A 20402-nucleotide genomic window follows, 5' to 3' on the forward strand; every position below is an offset into this window, starting at 1 on the left:
GATTCTGATTGATTGATTGACTGATTGATTGAGATTTCTGAATTTCCTGGAGGAAGAGATGTGGTGGGCCCAGACACCTCTGTCCGCAGAAACCTCATTGGGAGTGGGCTTAAGAAAGAGGACCTTCCAAGGAGCTACACGAGCCAGAAGCCCACCTCCCACCCTATTGGGGATGCCCATCATTGGTGTCACCTGGATGATGTTATGGACGAAGGATTTTCCGTTTTCAGCGCCCAAGAGAGAAAGCTTCCTCGTCCTGTTGGGAAATCAATTATGCACGGTGCCTCTGTGCTCTGTCTGTGCTGCACTTTTCTGTTGGGTTTTACAATTCTCCTCCCCTTCCTCGGACCTATAAATAGCCATCACAAAATACAAAGCAACAGCTTCCCTCCACTGATGCAGATTTATAGCACCGATGGGCCGGCCAGATCAAGCAAAGAGGCAGCTGTGGGGCTGCTTGCTCGGCTTTGCCTGGGTGACTTTATCTGACCAGTTGGCTTGGCTGGGGTTGGTCTCCATGTTTGCTTCTCCTTTGAAGTTTCCTGGGAGGAAAGAGGATTTGGGGAGGGGAGGGCGACGAAAACAGGAGAAGAGATGCTTTGATAAGGACCCTGTTGGGCTTCCCTGCTTGATGAAAGGCGAATGTATTGTATCTGGTTCAAATAAAAAGGGAAGCCATGCATAATAGGAGCTGGCAGATCAAAGCAGATCACCCTGCAGACACCGAAGATTCCTTGCAAGTTGTCCACACGTGCAACCATCACTGAGGTCCATGGAGCATGGCCGGCTGGGGAACTCTTGACCTGGATGACTGAGAATCTCCCTAGGCATCTGAGGAGATGGTCCACGGCTCTTAAATCCATCCAGGTTGGACAACCTTGCTGGACAAAAATTGTGCTGCCCCCCCATATCTGGCCTAATGCAGTTGAGAAGAGTTCATCGCCCCAAAACTAACATTCACGGCTTCATGGTGATCGTTGTGTGTGATTGACGACAAGTTCTCAGAAAACGTCAGAGTTCTTCTTCATAATGTGACTGATCTGATCTCCATCGGTGTAGCTGAAGCACGAAACCTCCAGCTGTGTTTTCTTAAGCTGGGTTTAGCATCTCCTGTGAGTGAACCCAGCAAGTGTTTCTCTCTCTTTCTATTTGCTATCATCCGCTACTCCAGGTGGAGTTTGCCAGGAAAATCTTCCTTTAGATTCTCACTCTTGGTATTGTCTTGGATCTCTGATTTTGTGCCCCCATGAAACGGAAGAATCAGAAAATTCAAAACTAGTCTGGCAATTGAGAAATGGCACCTTGTCAGACAGAGAGGCAGAAGTTTATCCGGCCACATGAAACACAGCGGATTCCTGATCGTCCCTGCTTTTGATCTGGTTGGGGGGGGGGGAAATGCATCCTAGATTTATTTAGCCGGTGTCTCCATGTTTTGCTTTCTCTTTCAAAAGCCATTTCTATTTTCTACAAAGTTCCCCCCAACTCTAAGCTGATAGATGTGAAACTCACAGAACTTTCCCTGCAGTTTGAAATCCATTGGTAGCAATCCAGAGTCATTAATTTCTCTTCCTGTAGCTCCCCTCCTCCATATCCTTGATCTTCCAAAGTTATTTTAAACTCCACGGGGCTTAAGCGCTGGCGTGCAGTTTGGGGGAAAAGACTTCAAACAGAAAAGTCACATGCACAAAAGTGATGGGGGGGGGGACGGGGGAGGGGAGCTTGCCAAGTTGTTTTCTTTGCTTAAACCAGCATGCCTTAGATGGAGGGATGCCAAAGCAGATGAAACAAAAGAGTCCAAAAGTGGGTTTATTTGTATAACGTGCATTGCAGTTGTGTTTGCTGCTTTCTCAAGCAGATAGATCTCCTACAGCAATTTCCCAGAGCTTGATTTACCAAACAGAACCAGACCGGCTCTTAACCAGCCCGTATATTTTGCACAAGTTAAGAAACAAACCATGCAGCAGGATTCAACATTTGGTTGCCTTGCAAACTCTTAGAAGCCAGAGAGGAACGAGAGCAGTTTTCAGTCTGTACTCCTCCTCCACCTTCTTTTTTTTCTCTTTTTTTTTCTTGATCCTTTCCTTTAGCAGTCTGTCCGAGGAGGAAACACAGTGGCTCTGGCTAGAGATAAGAATTAGTCATGTGTGCAAATGAAAACCAAACAGAGACGGAAGGAGGCTTGTGTCAACCACGTGTGCCCCCCCCAGTGCAAAGCCATTTAAGCTTCTGACTTAACAAGGAGGCATTCTTGGCATACTTTTGGCTGGAAAAAGAACCATTTGACTCCAGAGTGTTTCCAGATTGCACCAGGCCCCTTCAAGCGAGCAGTTTGCCCAGGTTTTGGCAACACCCATCCCTTCCTCCTTCCAGGAAGTTTGGCCCTCGAGTGTGGTAGGACCACACAGGGTCACCCTCCAAAATTTCTAGAGGAAGGTGAGGCTGTTTTCCTTCTGTCTTCTTCAAGAGCCCAAAGATGGCACTTCCTAAGTTCTTCTCAAGCAGTGTGTGTGTGTGTGTGTGTGTGTGTGTGTGTGTATGTCAACTCCACAGCAAGTGAAGGGGGATCACGATTAGGTGCTGGGGCTTTGGGTCATGTGTGAACGGACACTCCCCAAACTAGGATGGGCTGACCTGTCTGTGTTAGTGGGTCGGGTGAGATCAAAATAACGGTTGTGAGTCGCCCTGAGTCACCCTTGCAGCAAGATGGGCAGCCAACAAATTTAATAGTCCTCTACGACCACAACTGAGCCCACCATTTCTGTCACTAAAGCTTCGCCCTGCGTTACAACCTTTCTTGCCATCGTTGTTAAGTGAATCACTGCACTTGTTAAGTGAGTCACAGGGTTGTTAAGTGAATCTGGCCTCCCCATTGATTTTGCTGGTCAGAAGGTCACTTAAAAAGGGATTGCATGGCCCCAGGACACTGCAACCTTCATAAATACGAGTCAGTTGGCGAGCGACTGAATTTTGATCCCATCGTAAGGGTGAAAAACGGTCGTCAAGTCACTTTTTCCCCAGTTCCGTTGTAACTTTGAACAGTCATTAAATGAACTGCTGTTATCAGTTGAGGACCAGCTGCAAATAAATTAAATAAATAAAACGGTAGGGCATCCGGGCTCTTTCTGGCTTTGTACCAGCTCTTGAAGGCAACTCAGGCATGGGGCATCTCATTCAGCTTTGGGACATGCCCAGGAAGAGGGCACCCCTGGCGTCCTCCTTTAAATTTACATGCCGCCTGCCAGCAACTTTGTCAATGGAGGCATCAGCAAGTAAGTAAAGAGAAGAAGCCTTCCATAAGAGCCAAGGTGGCCTGCAGCAGGCGGGCAGGAACGTGGCCTTTCTCCATCCCTGGTGAGAGGTTGAAGTCGCAAATATAGATTGGCTCCGAGACGGAGGGAGGCTGGCGTTTGTGCTGATGGCACCGGGCCAAGAAGGAGAGAGAGGTTCTTAGGAGAGAACACACGTTGTGCCCACTCAGCAGATTGCCCCCATCTGCAGTGCCTACGGAGAAGGAAGAGGGGGAAAGAGAGGAGTTTCCAAGGCCCAAGATCTGTAAAGAGGTGGGAAGCCTGGTGCTCCACAGAGCAAACCTCGGTGGCTTTAACCGTTGGGTTGGGGTAGCAGCCGAGGCCAGCAAACCTGGGAATGCACGGAAGCTGATCGAGGAGAGATCCAAGTCAGAACCAAGGAGGAATTTCCTGACAGTGAGAACAACTAACCACTGGAATCTCTTCCCTCCATAAGTTGTGGGTGCTCCAGCGCTGGAGGTTATCAAGAAGAAACTGGACAACCGTTTGTCCAGAATTGAACATCTCTGGAGAAGACCTGTTTGGAAAGAGTCCCACTTTCATGGCTTCTGATGAAAGCAGCAGTGTAACAAAACGTCTCAAACACAGTTAGAAAATGTTGAACTCAGTGAAGCTAAAATTAGTATGTGGAAATGGATTTGATGTTCTTATCATGATTAGAATCTGCCGTGTGAAGAACTTTTCTGTAAAACTCCAAACCTAATCCATAGTTAAGGCCAGCACAAATACTGTATTCTGGGAATTAAAAGAAATAGAGTTGGAAGGGATCCTGGAGGTCTTCTAGTCCAACCCCCTGCTCAAGCAGGAGACCCTATCCATTTAAGACAAGTGGCTGTCCAGTCTCTTCTTAAAAACCTCCACTAATGGAGCATCCACAACTTCTGGAGCCAAGTCATTCCACTGATTAATTGTTCTAACTGTTAGGAAATTTCTCCTTAGATTAAAAGTAGCTTTAGATTTCTCTGCTACATTAGATTTACAACACCCTGAGATAATATTACTTGTTTTTCTTGGACTCACTATTAATTGCATTTATTCCATTTTTACATTACTCTCTTGTTTTGTAAGGTGAAATCTTACTTCTTTTCCAAGGAAAGAAAGAAAGAAAAGAGTTGTACAGAGGCTTGATTTTACACCTGAGCTTTACTGATCATCCTCACTTTTTTCAACATTTTTTTCCTAGACGTTTCTGATCTCTTAAACACACCTTGTCCAAAATTATCAGCTATAAATGAATTTTATCTGCTCTGAAATCCAATTCCACCACCGTTTAGATTTGAGATCGGTAAGGAGAGTCACTTTAGAAGCAGGGACCAGAGCGAGTTGGGCAGGATGGAGAAACAGGCAATTTTTTAAAAAATAAAATAATGAAAAATAAATAAATAATGGAAGACTATCTTATTGTTGTCCACTTAAAGAACCCAATTTTCCCATTTTCCACCCCAAGGCTGTTATCAGGGTGAAATTATCCGAAGGATGCACAAAGAGCCTTTCGGGGCCCTTGAAAAGTGGTTGGCATTTGAGGTTAAACGGCTTGAAAAACCACCGGAAATTATTTCCTTGGTCATTGCGGTTCTGTGGTTTCCCCTTCTGCCTTCGGTTAGTGCTCAGAAAGAACTCAAAGAGCCCAGTGACCAAAACCTCCGGGTCTTTCAGGCCGAGAGGCAGCTCTGGCCTGTACGCGGCTGGCTTTCTGGAACTAAATTGCCACCAAGGTAGAGGTGGCTTTGCAGGCAGGGAGGAGACCAAATTCCAGAGGAAGCAGCCCATTTACCATTCTAAAACTGAACAATTGTGTGCAAAAGTCTTTTGCTTGGGCACAGCCCTTCCCCACCAAGGAGGGGGAGAATCATTTATTCAGCACAGGGAAGCTTAATGGGGTCTCCTCTCCTTTTTCTTTCCCCCTTAGCAGCTAGATTTCCACCCCAGGGTTGTTAGCCCTTGAGCTGTGATTCCTGAACTGTTTGGGAGCAATAAGGTAGAAGTTGTAACTGGCCGTGCAAAACTCCATCCACTTGGTCCCATCTGAGTCGGTCACTGGAACTGGAGATTTTGTCTTAGGAGCATTCGGACTCCTGAGCTTCCATCCATTGTTTCTCGTTCTGCCTTCAGGTGCTTTGGAAAATCTGTTGAGCGCCTCTTCTTTATGGCAGCCCCTCAAATACTGGAAGACAGCTATCATGTCAGCCCTAGTCCTTCTTTTCTCTAGATTGGCCTGAAACCGTCCTTCATATGTTTAAGCTCCCAGCCCTCTCATCATCTTTGTTGCTCTTCTCTGCACTCTTTCCAGAGTTTCAACGTCTTTTTTATATTGTTATGACCAAAACTGGATGCAGTATTGATCTTGATTCTATCCCTCTGTTGATACAGCCTAGGATTGTATTGCAGCACACAGCTGGCTTATCTTTAAGTGACTCCAACTCCCTCTTGCAGTTACTGCTGTTGAGCCAAACTTCACCTAGTCTGTACCTGTAGATTTGGTTTTTCTTCCCTAAGTGTAAAACCTTACTTTTTTCTTCTTCACTGAATTTCATTTTGTTAGATAGGACTACCTGTAATTTTCCTGGAGGGAGGGAAATGGGATGTCCCTTTTGCGTGGATGTTGCCTGGTGAAGTCCTTCCAGCTGGAGATTCTGAGCATCGAACCTCAGCTGTTTTTCCTGCAAAACCTGGTTCAGGATCCAGGAAATTGCTTCCATCTTATCAGTTGCTCAGAGACGATTATAGCCACCCTTAATAGGAGCAGAGCTTTAAACGTGAAATTACATTTCTGCTGCGTCTGCAAGGGGAAAACTAAAACTAGCACAGCACGCTGCAGCTTCAGCGAGAATTTCTTTCCTGCCAGAGAAAGCTCAAATGATCCGCTGAGATCCTGGTGGCTCTGCAATTTTTTTTAAAAAAAATTCTTTCCTCCAGTGATCCCGTCCTTCCTTAGTATTATGGAGGAAACACACAGGGTTTGCACTGTGGAATAAAGATATTTGCTATTCCCAGGAAATCTCTTGTTCGGGCCAAAACCATACAGGATGAGCTTGGCTACTGATAAGTGTCAAGGGCTGAATGAATGCATCATGCTAAGCCATTGGTTGGTTTCACCATGATTGACTCAGGAAACCAGCATTGGGCTGAGTTTGTACAGCAGATGAACCATGATTGAGAAAGTACGAACCACCGTGGTGGACAAATACACCACACCGAGAGTAAACACAAGACATTAGAGCAGTGTTTCTCAACGTTGGCACCTTGAAGATGGCTGGACTTCAACTCCCAGGATTCCTCAGCCAGCCATCTCCCCAAAAATGGGAGAATTCTGGGAGCTGAAGTCCACAAGTCTTAAAAAATTGCCAAGGTTGGACATCCCTGGTGTAGTTGCTAACTTCTCATTGGTTACTGGAATTCTGGGAGTTGAAGTCCACCCATTTTCAAGCTGCCAATGTTTGGAAGCATTGCATTATAGTCTAGCGTGGCTTAGCCTTATATCCAAGGAGAAAACTTCTTGCTGGACGATTTGGCGGGTCTGCGCCACAATCCTGGGGGGGGCGGGGAGACATCTTTTGCAGGCCTCTCACTAACATTAGCTACTTATTTTAATTTTGATGGCACAGCCTTGATAGCGAAACCACTCATGCTGGCCCTGAAGCTGATTCCTCCTTGGCACGGTTTAGGAGTGGCCCCAAACAGTTCCATTTAACTGTCTGGGGAAAAAAAATTTTTTAGCTGAATTCTAAGAATTTCTCAACACATTCCAATAGGTGCCAGCATCTAGAGCCGCTAGGGGTGACCTGTCTTTTAAAAAACCCGATAAACGCCATTGAAGAATGAAAGAGAACGTCATTTATGGATGCCGATTCTGGAACGGGTTGCAAAGTCGGTTTCCTGGGGAGAAAGTTTCACAAGTTGGAACTGCTGCTGTTCCTTGGATGTTTTGTGTTTCAAGGCACGCCAGGGGCTTCTCTTGCTAAGGATGCCGCATCAAATATTAAACCCGGGAACATGACTCTCGGGAACAGAAGGCGATCCGGTTACGTTACTCTGAGCCGGGGGAGGCCTTTACACAGAAGAAGAGCCAAATGCTAAGACCAGGCCTAACGGGACGGGGTCCAAAGCCGGTGGGGGAGATGGACTTACTGCAAGCCAGCTCAGCAACTTCATCCCGAGGTCACACTGGAGGAGGAAAGGTCAGTCAGAAATAACGAAGGAACAGGACGCAACATTGGGCCTTTATATCTGAGCTTTGGAAATCGCCTTAATGGTATTTGAACAGACATCCCCCCTGCGTTCAGGTCTGACCAGGTGGGACTGAGTTTAAATATCCCGCTCGGATAGAAAGAGCTGACTCATTTCTGGCTCAGGATATGGTGCAAAAAAAGAGCCTAGCTTCAGAGCATTTGATGAATTTATCCAAGTTGGTTCCGCACAGCAAACCATGATTGAACGCACCACAGATGAGCGTGTGGTGTGACGCAGCAATTGGCCTGCATTCAAAACAAACATTCAGTTTTGATGGTGGATTTCAGCTCCCAGAATTCCCCAGTCAGCATGCTTGAAGAGGCATGGACTTCAATTCCCAGAATTTCCTACCCAGAAACGAACTTCAGTTCCCAGAATTCCCCAGTCAGCGTGCTTTAAGATGGGTGGACTTCAACTCCTAGAATTCCCCAATCAACAACTTTAAAATGGGTGGACGTCAACTCCCAGAATTCCCCATTTAGCATGATTTAAGATGGATGGACTTAGCTCCCAGAATTCCCTAGTCAACAAACTAAGATGGGTGGACTTTGATTTCCAGAATTCCCTAGCCAGCACAGTTGAAAAACACTGCTTTTAGGCATATCCAACTATCTCCTCCAAGGACTAAAAATAAGAACAGAATGGAAACGTTTTGTTTCCCCCCAAATCGACCATTTTGGAAACAGAAACAGCCCTGGGTAAATAAACAAGGTAGTATGAAATATATACCCCTCCAGCTGGGCTGGTTTGTGTTTTTAAATCAGGAATGTTCATTTCAGATCAGAACACTCCTGGAAAATAAAGTGAATTCTGGAAACGCTTTGAACCGGGGGGCCTCGTGTACTTCCTGAGCACAGAAGCAGGTTTCCTGTTGTGGCCCCAGCCCTTTCCTTCCCAGCAATTCACACAGAGCCGGCCCAGGCCGACAACAGAGGCAGGAAATTCAGAGGCTTTGGATCACATTTTGGATGAAGATGATAGCATCTGGTCTTTTACATATAAAAGCTACGCGCTATATAGTCCACAATCGAGCCTGGGATTTATGTGGCTAAGCAAGAGAGTTAAGTGAGTTTTGCCGCATTTTGCGATCTTTCTTGCCACAGTTGTTGAACAAATCACTGCAGTTGTTATGTTGGGAACCTGGTTGTTAAGTGGATCTGGCTTCCGCCGTTGACTTTCCTTGCGAGAAGATCACAAAAGGGGATCACGTGATCCCGGGACACTGCAACCGTCAGTTGCCAAGTGTCCGAATTTTGATCATGTGAATGCTGGGGGAATGCCGCAACGGTCGCTAAGTGTGAGAACTGGTCATAAGTCACATTTTTCAGTGCTGTTGTAACTTCAAACGGTCTGTATGAAATAATGATACAGCATTACTCTGTATCTTACGGGAAAAGGTGGTGTTTTGCATTTTTTGTGCTTTCAAGCTTTACTCTTTTTATTTCCTTTCCGTCCAAGTCTTTCTTCTCTGGGCTCACAGTAGAAAAAAATACCACGGTATGTGACTAAAACTACAGCAATTGTAATAACAGAAGAAAAGCCTCTGGGTCTGCTTTAATTTAGCATGACCTAAATTTGCTCCCGGAATGTGTAATTTAGCTGCAAGACGATCTCTGCAGGATTATTTGAAAGTTAGGTCTATTGAGCTCGGTGTGATGCACAGCCTGGCAACTATACATTAATCAAAAGTGGGCTTTTCCCCCATATGTTTGTCCAGAAGCCCTTCGGAGCTGGGCCGGGCCAGGCCAGGCATCTGTGCATAGTGGACAGAGTTTCCTTCCTTTATTTTTGCTTTGGGCTGCCAGGTTTCGCAAAAGAGTACAGTCCGTATCTTAATTTGTTATTTGGCGTAGCGTAAGACGGTGGTCCAGTTGCTGTATTTGGAGTTTGATGCTTCAGGGTAGGGAAGACTTTGGGGTCTTGAAAGCCACCCTGGAGAGTTTGTGGGAAGTTGGGATAGGAAGGCTGGGAGAAAAACCATTATTCAGACTTCCTTGGAAAGGAAGTTGCAGTTTGTGACTGCAAAACAGCCTCTTGTTGTTAAGGTTGGGGGGGGGGGATTGAGGAGGTAGCAGGGCCAAAGTCCTCTCTGCAAATTGTGCAATTCCACCTTCTGCTTTGGGAAGCCTCTGGTATCCAAAACCGGGGCTTCTCCACCTTGGCAACTTGAGGCTGGGTGGACTGCCGCTCCCAGAATCCTCCAGCCAGCAAAACTCTCGAAGTCCACTCTTTTTAAAGGTTAACGAACGGGGAATTGTGGGAGCCGAAGTCCACGTTTCTGAAGGTTGCTGAGATTTGGAAACCCTGGAAAGTTCAGGTAGTCCTCGACTTGAACAACAGCCCATTTAGTGACCAAAGTTAGGACGGCACTAAAAAAAAGTGACCAACGTCCATTTTTGACACGGCGGTTGCAGCCTCCCGGGGGCCACCGGTCAAACTCCAGGCACTTGGCAAACGGTTCATACTTACGACTGTGGCAGCGTCCCGGGAGGGGGGTCCGTGATCCCCCTTTTGCGACCTTCTGACCGGTAAGGTCAATGGGGGAGCCGGGTTCGCTTAACCGCCGGGTTCCTAATTTAACAGCTGCACTGATTCACTTAACAAGCGAGGCAAGAACATTCACGTAACGGAACGTCTCGCTTAACGACAGGAATTTCGGGGTCACTTGTGGGGGTAAGTCGAGGACCACCTGGATCATCGGGGAGGTTTGGATTGCGTTACCCTAACCCAGCGTTTCCCAACCTTAGGAACTTGAAGATGCGTGGACTTCAACTCCCAGAATTCCCCAGCCACCATAGCTGGCTGGGGAATTCTGGGAGTTGAAGTCCACGCATCTTTAAGTTCCTAAGGTTGGGAAACGCTGCTCTAACCGGCCAACCGTGGCTTCTTCTCCTGGTTAGGGAAGCGGCGGCTGCGGAGGCGGCGAAGTTTGGGCGAGGCTGGCCGGCAGAGGGGGCGATCCAGCCGCTCGGGCTCCGGTCCTCCCCGCGCCAGCCAGCCCGCCCAGCCTCGCCTCCTCGCCCCCCCCCGCGGCCGCTGATAGGCTCGCCCGTTCCAGGAAACTGGCTGCCCCAGTCCGTGCCAGCTCCGCGGGCGGAACCAAAGCGCCCGGGAGGAGAGGAGGGGCAGAGCCAGGTGGGTCTGGGCAGCGGCGCGAAGGGGGGGGGCGGAGGGGGTCAGATGCCGCCCCCTTCCGCTCCTTCCCGGGGGGGGAGGACCGTGCCGGGTGGGCGGGGGGGGCAGCGGCGGCGGCTGCAAAGAGGCTCCTCCGCGCGCAGAGCCGCCCGGCCAGCCTCGCCCGCCCCGCGCGCGCCCCTCGGTTCGGCCGGGCCGGGCGGCTGCGCGCGCAGGGCGGGAGGCGGCGCCCGAGGAGGAGGGGGAGGAGCCAGCCGCCCGCCCGCCCCGCCCCTCCCGCCGGACTGGGCGCAAAGTTGCTGGCCGCGCCGCTCGCCGCCGCCGCCGCCTCCGCGCTCCTCTCCGCCGGGATGGCTCGGGGCGCCGCCGCCTGAGATCGGGGCCGGCCGGCCGGCGGGCAGCAGCAGCGGCAGGAGCAGCACGAGCGGCGCCCCGGCGCGGGAGGGGCCAGATGTCGGGCCGAGTGGCCGCCGCCGCCAAGGTGAGCCGCGCCGCTCCCCGCTCCGGGCCGCCCTCCGGGAGACCCCCCTCCCCGCGCCCGGGACCCCCGCAGGGCCCGGTGGGCGCGGCCGCCTTCGGGGACGGGAGAGGCGCCCCCCCGCGTGGGCTCTCCGCGGGGAAAGTTGGGCCAGAAGCGGCGTCGGGGCGGCGGGTGCTCCGGGCTGGGCTGGCCGGGGGCGGGGAGAAGAGGACTTGGCAAGGCGGGGAGGGGGCTCCTTTGCGGCGGGGGAGGAAGGAGCTCCCGGCGCTCCGTTTCCCTGCCTGGAGGGGGGAGTGGCGGCGGGCTGGGCGCCCGGGGGGGGAATCTGCCCTGGGGGGGGATTCAGGGTCCCCGGGGCGGTCCTGGCCTTCATCCTCCCCCCGGCAGGGAAGGGAAGGGCCGGCTTCCCCCTCCTTTCCTGCCTTCCTGTTGAGTCGGGGCTGGATCCGCGCCTCTTCCCACGACGCCTCTTGGCAGGGGGGGTTATCCAGGCAGGGCCCATCCCGGCTCCCTCCCCCCAAGCGGGTCTGGGGACTTGTGTGTGTGTGTGTGTGTGTGTGAGAGAGAGAGAGAGATGCCCCTGGAAAAAGCTGTTGGGGGACTTGGACTCCCCCTCCACCCACTGAAGCAAAGACAGAATAAGAAGGGACCCTGGAGGTCTTCTAGTCCAGCCTTTTCCAACCTTAGGAACTTGAAGATGCGTGGACTTCAACTCCCAGAATTCCCCAGCCAGCTATGCTGGCTGGGGAATTCTGGGAGTTGAAGTCCACACATCTTCAAGTTCCTAAGGTTGGGAAACGCTGTTCTAGTCTAGCCCCCTTGCTCTGTCCAGCGTTCAAGCACGTGGCCAGGGAAGGGTGGTGGTGGTTGTGTTGTTGTGGCCCCACCGGAGGTGTCCTGTCTCTGCAATTCCACGGCGGCGATTCCTCCTGAAACCCAACCAACAGGTTTGCAAAGGTCTTGACAGACGGGATCCACCAGCCCCGCCCGCCCAGGGCTCTGAATCAGCCGCTTGCTTCGCAGGCCTGTTTGGGGTGGTGCACTGAGCTGCATGGGGAAACACCTGCTGGGGCTCCCAAACAGGTGCCTGCAATGCGCCGAGTGCATGCCTGCCGTGCATGCCTGGCTCCAGAGACAGGTTTGCATGCCAGGGAAGAGGACGATTCCAAAAGGGATCCCACCTGTTGCATGTGCAGCCTGGCTCTTCCGGCTTGGCAGAGGGTGGGAAGGGGGGGGGTTGCCCCTTTATAGACCTGTGGTATGACAGCCTTAATTTTGGGACTCTCCGTCGGCCGGGAAGCATGAATCCATCTCCCTGGAGAGTGGCAGCTTCCTGGTGAAACTCTGCAGTTTCGGTGTGATCTCATCGCTGTGCCTCCGTTCTCCATGCAGCTTCTTCGGTGTTTGCAATTTGGCAGTCACTCTTGGCACGTCGCGGGGGTATCTGGTGGCAGTCGCCGAGACTCCTTCGCCAAATAAATATTGGACCAGCTTTTGGGAGCTTATTTTTAACCTCCACTCCATTGGGGTGGTGCCTGCGAAGGTCCTGTGATGGACACTCCCCCCCCCTTTGCAGAAAAGTCAGATTTAGGCCTCCGTGGGGCTGCAGGCTGGCCCGCTCTTGCCTTCCTCCCCTTTCTTTTCAATTACTAAAACAATCCCTTTGCCAACTTGTTTGCCAACTCTTTGGGGGGGGGAGGGGTCCAGAACCTAAGCATCCATTTTCCTGACTTTTTTCCCCCTACGGAAATCCATGCATTTATTCCTTTCGTTGAGCAGGTGGTGGATCAGAAACAGAATCCCAGATTCTGTTAAAAAGGAGGAATGTTTTGTAAGTCCAAAACACTGCAAACTCTCCCCTTTAGATCAGGGGTGTCCAAGCGTGGCAACTTTAAGACTTGAGGATTTGCAATCCCCCAAATTCCTCACCCAGCATGGCTGGCTAGGGAATTCTGGGAGCTGAAAGTCCACAAGTCTTTAAAGTTGCCATTGCCTTGGATAGTAAAAGCTGATATTTTAATGACCCTCCATTGTTTGGCCTGCAAGAATGCAGAGTTGGTAGCTAATGGCTTGCTCCGGAAATATGTCCCTCTGTGTGTGTGTGTTTGTGTGTGTGAGATAGGACCTCCTAGGCCTTGCTTTGTAGCTTATTATTTTTGGCAAAACAATGTTTTTAGGCCTCCTTTTCCATTGTACAGTGAGGGAACAGAGCTTATTAAACCTGCACGCAATGGGCCCATGAAGGAAAGCAATTTAAGCTAACTCTCTTTAAAACATTTTTACTACGTTTTATCCTCCTTTACTTTGTGGCACACCCCGGTGTGGTTTGTTTGCTTAAACACTGCATGTTGACCAGTGCTTTGGACCAGAGATGGGAAAAGCAGGCTTAAATTATTCAGCGTAGCTGACTGCAAAATTTTTGATGTCCACGGATGAAGCCAACCTTTGCAAGAGTTTATATGGGTTCAAGACATGGTGCAAAGGGACAACACCCCCCGGGGGGGGGGGCTTTTAAGGACACATCATGAGGAATTTGAAAACCTTGAGCATTTGGTTCACTGAAAAATTGGTGAGAAACACAAGTGTACATGCACATGTCTGTATAATGTGTTCCATATTGGAGGTGGTTAATGGACCAGGATGAAAACCCCACATCCAACCCTGTAGTATTCTGGTTCTGGCTTTTAACTTATTTAATTTTGCTTTATCATTTAATTTTTTTATACCTCTGTTTTGATGATGCTTGCAAGTCGCTTGTCATTGAGACGGGAGGCATATAAAACTTAACTAATAATGGAGTGGAATTACTATTTTCTATTGCTGTCTTCTTGGTTACAGTGGCTGAGTAAATTTATGCATCAAATCTTGAATTTGGGCTGGGGGTTTACACAGTATAAGCAAGGAGTCATAAAGTCTTAGGAGCTGAGTTCTTTAGCTTCTCTACTATATTTTGTTTTTTTCTATTTTTGCCATTGTCTGCTTTGTTGATGGCCACTTTGCTTTCTTTCTTAATTTCCACTTGCTTTGGAGAAATATTAACCAGAGTTGTGCTGATGTTCCTGAGATAAGGAAAAAGTCTTTCTTCCGCTGTTGTATTTTGGAGCAACAGGACCAGCCTCAGTAGGAGTGAAAGCCACTAATTAATGCTTCATTTTGCTTACGAGGGACAAGTCGGAAGTTCATCTAATTATCTCTTTTTTTTCTGCAGACTTGAGGCGTAAGCAGTCTTTATTTGGGAGCAACCGTGGAATCAATCTCGTGCGAGGCTTAATATAGTAGTTTTGTTGTTTGTCTATTGTGGAAACACAATTCAATTATTTATCATGAGATATAGGTTAATCCAGTAGGGTTTTAGTAACCTGTTGGATTGGGACTGTCTTCAGTTTTTTTATTCTGTAGATTTTTTTTAATTCTGAAATCAAGGGGTACTATATATTTTGCGCTGCTCTAAACAGGTTCCTTGGTTTGGTCTTGTCAGTACGCACTTTGAGTTGGGAGGGAATGTTCAGTTGGCCCTAGTCCTACAACTGGGTGTAATAACCCACGGCTAGATGCAGAGCATCGATCGGGCCTTACTCTGTTGCCCCTCCAGGCTGACCCTCGTGTCCGTCCTCCCGGCTTCTTTTGGTCAACGGAGCGCCAGTCTTGCCAGGGCAGGAAGAATCTGGGTAGGAGCATCTGTGACGACTGTAGAAATGACTCAGGCTGATTTGAGACCCTGCCCAGAAAACCTACTCAACCGTTTCTGGTTTGCAAACTTGCAACTCTGACATTTCCGGGTGGATTGAGCTGGGCGAGGAAGGCAAGTAAACAGAAGGAGGAGGGATTGGATTTGCGGGACCAGTTGAGAAAGAATGACAACATTGCACTAGGTGTTGTCCTCTCTGGCCTGATACACCTGTGCTACAGGTTTCTGTCGGATGGCTGGAGAAGCCAGATAAGTGGTTGCGTCACCCGAAACGTCCTCTGTGTGAGGAACCACACACTTCCTCCTGTGAGTCGGCCAAGGTCTTTGCCAGTGGCCTGGAAAGTCCACCGCCCTTGTTTCCTCCCCCAGCTTCGGAAATGAATCTTGTAGAGGAGAACACAACGAAGCCCGCCCTAGGGCTGAAAGGTCAGTCAGGGGTAGGCAACCTTGGCTCTTTTATGACTCGTGGACACAGGAATTCTGGGAGTTGAAGTCCACGAGTCATAAAAGAGCCGAGGTTGCCTACCCCTGGGTTAGGTTGTGTGTCTCTTTTGTACGGGGAGTGACCCTCAAGGTACAGGTAGTCCTCGACTTACAACGGTTCATTTAGTGACTGCTCACAGTTACAACGGTGTTGGAAAAAAGTGGGTTAGGATCATTTTTCACACTTACAACCCCAGGGTCACGCGATCGAAATCCAGACGTTCAGCAACTGGCTCGTATTTACGACGCTTGTAGCATCCCAGAGTCAGGCGATCCTCTTTTGCGACCTTCTGACAAGCAAAGGTCAACAGGAAAGCCAGATTCGCTTAACAACCATGTTACTCATTTAACAACTGCAGTGATTCGCTTAACAACGGGGCCCAGAAAGGTCATAAAATGGGGTAAAACTCCCTTAACGACTGTCTTGTTTAGCAACATAAATTTTGGGCTCAGTTGTGGCTGAAGAAAATACAGGGAGTAGAGGATCCAATCAACCGATAGCTTTTAAGCCGTTGACCGCAATTCTTCCTGTGTTTACCTCCTCTGAAGTAAATCTCTTGGCAGCTAACAAGCCTTAGTAGCATTGAACCTCCTGAGAAACGCAAGAGTTGGCTCAGGAGAGGCAACTGACTCCCACCTTGGGAGTTTGGCAGTTGGCCTACTTGTACCAGGGGGGAAAAGCTCAAAACGTCAATTTTATGAGACGCCAGAATTGTTGGAATATTTCTACTTAACTACTGTAGTTGATGAGAATCGGTAGCTTGTGACAGCCTTTAATTTTTTAAAAACAGTTTTTCAACGGTTTTCGTGAGACTTGGGGTGGTGATGTGTCTTTTTTGCTGGCGTGATTAATGGCCATAATAATTCTTGTGCTTAGAGTGGATTAGACTAATAGATTATTGCTGTTTTAGGGGACATTTAATAAATTTAAGAGATGTGGGCCAAGATCCTACTGCTGTTGCAATTGGGCTTTATTTCTTAAAACTACCAAAAGAGAAAGAAAGAAAGGATTTTAATTAGCAGGGTGTGCAATTTCTGAGAAATAAATGCGGTGTGGATGAAAGCAGAGAATTTAAGGAGAGTGTGATGTTTGTTTTTAAACATTAGCTAATTTGTGTAAAGCAGATTTTGTTTGAATTATTGAGTAATTGCAGTAAATCACATGCTCAGCTTTTCAAACAGATTTTGCTTACCATCCTTACTGACAATAATGCTGAGTCTGCACAAATGACAACAACTTTCTTCCTCCTCCTCCTCCTCCTCCTCCTCCTCCTCCTCCTCCTCCTCCTCCTCCTCCTCCTCCTCCTCCTCCTCCTCCTCTTCTTCTTCTTCTTCTTCTTCTTCTTCTTCTTCTTCTTCTTCTTCTTCTTCTTCTTCTTCTTCTTCTTCTTCTTCTTCTTCTTCTTCTTCTTCTTCTTCTTCTTCTTCACCAAATCTGATTGATTTCATATTTCCAACAGTTTACATTTTGGGAATTAAGAGTGTTGAGTACAACTTGCTTTTATACCAGGCCTCAAATGTCCCAGGTCATAACTTGTATCCATGCTGTCTCCTTCCATCCCCATTGATTCTTAGAGAATGGCAGGCAGAGATTCAAGACACAACCCTCACTAAGTTAGTTTTATTATAGATACTAAAAAAGGCATAATGCAGAACAGAAGCTTCTTCAGATTCAGGCTGTAGAAAGAGCAAAGCCAAGTACAAGTCTTAACAACTGTTCTTCTGCCCTTACGTTCTTGTGGACCAAAGGATGGTCAGGAAGGAGAATCCAGCTGGGCTTTGTGCATGGTCATCTTCATGGACCAGCGTGGTCCACAGTTCTTTGTTCTTCCCTTCACACCAGCCTGTATTGGACATGATGGAAGTTAGCGAGGCTGATGATGCATGAGATACCACCAGAAAAATAGCAGGATCCGTGAGAAGTTCTGCTGCTTGAGAAGAGTTGCCTTGGAAAGTGACTTGAAATTTTGAGTAGGTAACAACTGTGGGACTTTGATATCTGGAGATTCTGGCATGGGTAGAATGAAAACAGCCCCGTCAATAGGAACAAGGAGATCCGAAAAAGGTCTCCTGATCAGGTGCAACATAGACATAGTCATTTTCTCCTGATGTTCAATGTCACATCACCCAAAGCCACAATGGATATTTTGATTTGAGTGGAATGCAGAGAATAAACCCAGCTATTGTGGTTTCCAAACAATGGCTCACCATCTTGTGAGGATCTAGCCAAAGCTGTGTGTGTATGTGTGTGTTTATGTGTGTGTGGGTGGGTGTTTAAGAGCACTTCAGATTAACTTCTCAATGTAACTGGATCCAGTGTTTCTCCTGGGCACTTTTCAAACTGTGGGAAAGTCTTTTCTCAAGAATTTTTTTTTGGTCTGTTTTAATCAAATGTTTCGTCATATTTACAAGAAACCTCCGCGAGTTAAAATACGACCTTTATCCCTTACACTGGAAAGATTAGAATACATTTCATCTTAGTCACCATTAATGCCTGGTTCTCAAGCACATAGCAGCCTTACTCACTTAACATTCTCCAAATCCTTTCCCCGTTGCCCGTGGGAATAAAAACTTGGATTTGGAGAAAAAAAAACCTCCCTGAGATATGGTCATAAAATCAGCTCCAGTTGTAAATAAAAAGGCCTGGCCCATTGCAGGTTTTACCAAGTAGGGTATAGGGTTAACTTGGCATTTTTATGAGCAAGTTGATTTAATCAGTGTGAAATATTCACTCAGATCCCAACTGGGGGGTGGGGAGGGGGGAGGATTAAAGGCTATACCTTCCCATGTTTTACACCCATGTTGAGAATGATAGAATAATGGGTGGAAACTGATTTTTTCCCCATGCTGTGTCAAAGTTTTGATCCTAGGTTGGCTTCAGTTCTGAATAAAATTAGGAAGGAACGCATTATCTGGCTGTGTTGAGAATTTAAGGCAGGTGGAATTTTGAGATTTCCAGTGCCTTGTGTTAATTGAAGTTCATGGTGTGGTATATTGCTTTGATTCAGATTTTTGTTGTCTGTGTTACGAGTTCTGCTTGCCAGTTTCAGTATCACAAAGGTCGGAGTTCGGTAGAACTGAACTACATTTTAAGGCAATGGAATGTCATTTAATTGCTGGTGATGGTAGATAAGCGATGGTAGAACTTGGAAAACTAAGCAGGGTTGAACTTCCTGCATACCTCCTGGCAGCCCCAAAGTTGTACATTGACAAAACAAACCAACAAACCTGAAATAAATAAGGAACAAACCACATCTGTATTGTGGTTGCAGAAAAGATGTGGCGTGGTCCTTGGGACTTAAGGTTCATCCAGAGCAGAATTATCTTGAACGCTTACCCAGTCCTAAAATAAAGATGGTTTTGTTGGATTCTTGGGTAGATGTTCCAGTGATCTGCCATCACCATGGCAATTTATGGAACACTTCTACAACTGTTTGCCCAGAAGTAAACCCACAAAACCCAGTGGGACTTACATACAGGTAAGTGTATGTAGAACAGCGGCCTTGGAGAATACAGCAGCTATTTTAATATTCTGCAACTAATAGCAGGAAAAAGATTTAGCCAGCTATTCTTCTTAGGGCTTCAGGCTTGAGCTGCCCATGAAGCTGACCCCTTGCACTGGGGGGATGGAGTTGGGGGTCAGGAAAGTCAATCATACGGCAAGAGGTCTGAGGTTGGATTTCAAGGCAGCTTTGTTCAAATTCCACCAACTAAATGCTACTCCTGATTTCCACAGAGTGTTATCAGATAGGTGTTAAAAATATTCCAATAACCTATTTCTCTGGGGAGGGGGGAGTGTTGGAGAATTTTAATAGAATGTTTTCCATCCACACTACGAACAGATGTATTCTCTCTCTAGGGTGTGTTGGGAAAAAAAGCAGGGTGGAAAGTCTACAATAGCTATAAGGACGGGAAGATACCATCAAAAAGCAGGTGGGCAGAAAGTCCATCAAAGTTGGGGGAGGGGGGGAAAACAACCCTCCAAAACTATTGGTCGTAAATTCAGGTCTCTTGTAGTATTGATGGTGTGTGTGTGTGGGGGGGGGGTATAGCGCTTATATTTTTATGTTTGTAATTGTGATTGTGTAAGATGGGTTTTTCTGTAGCTGCAGACAGTTGGATGAGAGATCAGTTGTTCCTTGAAGAGCCTCTTCTGAGTCATAAATGAATGAAAAGTCATGTCTGGGGCAACCAGATAGTGCAAATCTTGTAGATCAGACCAAGATGGTCATTGTCTTGGATTTGGATCAGGTGGTCCCAAGTCCTTGCGAGATGCAGCTTAATCATAAATTCAGTTTTATTCAGGTTTTGCTTTATTAGCATTGGACCTATCAAGGAATCCTGATTTTGCCCACCCTAAGTATCAGAGAAAATGGAGTGTGCTGAATTCGTGAGTAGGAAGTAAAATAGGAATGCAGAAGAAATACAAGTTGCAGCCTACTCCAAATATTTATTTTGTTGTCCCTTGCTGAACTGTATTTATTTATTTTGTCGGGTCTTGCTAAAGTAGCAATAAGTGACTCATTGCCACTGGTAGGGTAGTGAAAGGAAGATGCTTAAGAGTTCTTCTGCTCCTCAAATACTGTGAAACAAGACAAAGTCCTTGTTAGTATAAGAAATTCCTCAAATACTTGTCTAGTGTATTCAGCTCTGTGGAATCAGAGCGCTTTTAAAAAAGTTCTGTCCAGGTCATTGTTTCCTTCCTTATTTTCACTGGTTTTGGTCAATGGCAGCTTGTTTCATCACAAAACAGGCAAATTAACAACAGCCACAAAAAAGCTACGACGCACAAACTTCGTAAAACGGTTGCAAAGTGGAGAAAAGAATTTCCTATAACTTGGAACCAGAACTTTAGCCAGAAATCTGTGGTCTTTAAAAAAAAAGTTGTTTCATCTGGAGAAGATTTTACGTTGCGCAAGTTAAAAGGAAACGAACGATGACAGTTATGAAATTCCAGTTAAAGGGCTGCATTTTTAATATCTTGGGAGAACATGTGTCTGAGCAAACGGGGTTTTTGCCTCTGTAAGTGCCGGGGTGTGTGTCATTTGTGAAATGGGACAAGTGTAACTCGGGGGAG

General features: G+C 47.5%; 1 protein-coding gene across 3 annotated transcripts in view; it reads left to right on the plus strand.

The window, feature by feature from the left end:
* Nucleotides 1-11147: 11147 nt before the first annotated feature.
* Nucleotides 11148-20402, plus strand: part of TJP1 (tight junction protein 1) — a 67779-nt gene continuing 58524 nt past the window's right edge. For all 3 annotated transcript variants that reach the window (XM_083371448.1, XM_083371449.1, XM_083371450.1), the window contains exon 1: nt 11148-11154. The gene's annotated coding sequence lies outside the window, so the exon portion shown is untranslated. The remainder of the gene's footprint in view (nt 11155-20402) is intronic.

This window comes from Vipera ursinii (genome assembly GCF_947247035.1).
Source record: "Vipera ursinii genome assembly, chromosome: 11".
Lineage (NCBI taxonomy): Eukaryota > Metazoa > Chordata > Lepidosauria > Squamata > Viperidae > Vipera > Vipera ursinii.